At 35.2% G+C, this 1,578-nt stretch overlaps 1 long non-coding RNA gene across 1 annotated transcript; it reads left to right on the top strand.

The window, feature by feature from the left end:
* The first annotated feature begins 303 nt into the window (after positions 1–303).
* LOC136789761 (uncharacterized) lies at positions 304–1,100 on the top strand. The gene is made up of 3 exons (XR_010828688.1): positions 304–530; positions 746–873; positions 1,019–1,100. It is a non-coding gene; the product is annotated as an uncharacterized lncRNA (long non-coding RNA).
* Positions 1,101–1,578: the final 478 nt, after the last annotated feature.

The following is a 1,578-nucleotide window of genomic DNA, read 5'->3' as shown; positions in this document are numbered from 1 at the left end:
TTGTACTGTTTTTACATTATGCAACTAGAACAAAAGATGGTTCCTGAATGAGGAATGCAAAGCATCTTAAATCCATGAGAGAGATGTAATCTCAAATAAAATAAGAAGAAAAACTCTGAGAGGACAAAGTAGAAAGGAAAATTTTCATTTTGAATGTTTTAAGAAAAGCAAAATCTCTCCCCACCACCACCCGCCACCGCCCCCACCCCGAGATCTTCCTGGTTTACTGATTTAGTCATTTTCAATTAATGATTATCTGGATAATTCATTAACTCACCTTATGTGCAGAGGGAGAAGGGCAAAACTCATACTCTTAATTTGCTAGTCTAATGTCAGATTCATCTCACCAGCTTTAGAGCATTTAAAAGTAATTCATTTTAGTTCAGTCATCACACAGTTTCTTTCTAGAGTTGATGGAGAGGAATTGGCATCATCACAATGTGATTAATCTGCCCTAACTTCGTTGTCTAAAATAGGTGAAAGAATCATCCTCTGAAAGTTTTTCTTTATCATCTGTAAAGACACATCCAGTAAGTCACTAACAATAGATAACTAACTATGAAAGCTTCTATTTAAATCTGATCAGTCCCATCTTGACTGATATTTCTTGTAACAAACCATGATTATTTGAACAGTATTTCCACTGGTGACTAAAATAAAGTGTTCTTTGTTTCAGCATTATAAATCATCCCGATTCACATTCTGCCATTCTGACCCATAAAGAATCATGTTTTATTTGTGTTAGAGAATGACGCTTGGCATGGAGAAATGGTGGAAGAACATGGTGTGAGGTTACTACGTTCTTACAGAGGAGGCTAAAGCATTTACCTGCCAGAAGTTCTTTTGCTCTGTTCAACTACGCTTTACTGATTGGTAAGTACTTGAATTTCCTGATTGCTTTTGATTCAGATTATCACACAGTGGATGCTTTTTCCCTTTCTCTTTCCTGATATGACTGTACGACTGTTGATTTTTACAATGTTCTGACTGTGTTTTGTTTTTTTTTCCTTGTGTTCAGCTTTAGTTTGTGAGCTCATCTATAACATCTCCAGGTCACATATGTGATACTATCTGTCCCATGTTACATAAAAAAATAAAAATAAAAATTAAAATTAAAATTAATTCAGTCTTCTTTCCAATATTGTTCTCTGCGTGACACTGGAAGTTTCTATAATGCTCTTCCACACTTGCAGCCTTTGAGACACTAGGCTTAAACTATGCCTGTGAGATTTTTTGCTAGTAACACAAGCACTTCTTTTTCCTTTAGAATGCATAAAAAGTTCCTAATATCTGCAAATTATTTTGAGCATTGGAAGTGAGAGAATGAGTGTCTGATTTGAAAAATACTTCAGCTTCTCATGTCCTTATTCATGGTGTGGAAAGAATAACTGTTGCGTTCTCTTAACACTCCTTTGAATATGTCAGAGATTATCTCACTTTATTTCATTTTACATGACATCTTTTTCTGATCAGCTAGCTATATCTAATACCTCAGGCCATTTGGATCACCTTTCCAGCCATATACATGGCTTGCAGTTCACACAAGTCCTTCGTAAATTATTTCTGAACTCATTTATC

Source organism: Anser cygnoides, chromosome 1 (assembly GCF_040182565.1).
Source record: "Anser cygnoides isolate HZ-2024a breed goose chromosome 1, Taihu_goose_T2T_genome, whole genome shotgun sequence".
NCBI classification, from domain to species: Eukaryota; Metazoa; Chordata; class Aves; order Anseriformes; family Anatidae; genus Anser; species Anser cygnoides.
This window is presented reverse-complemented; position numbering and strand designations above follow the sequence as displayed.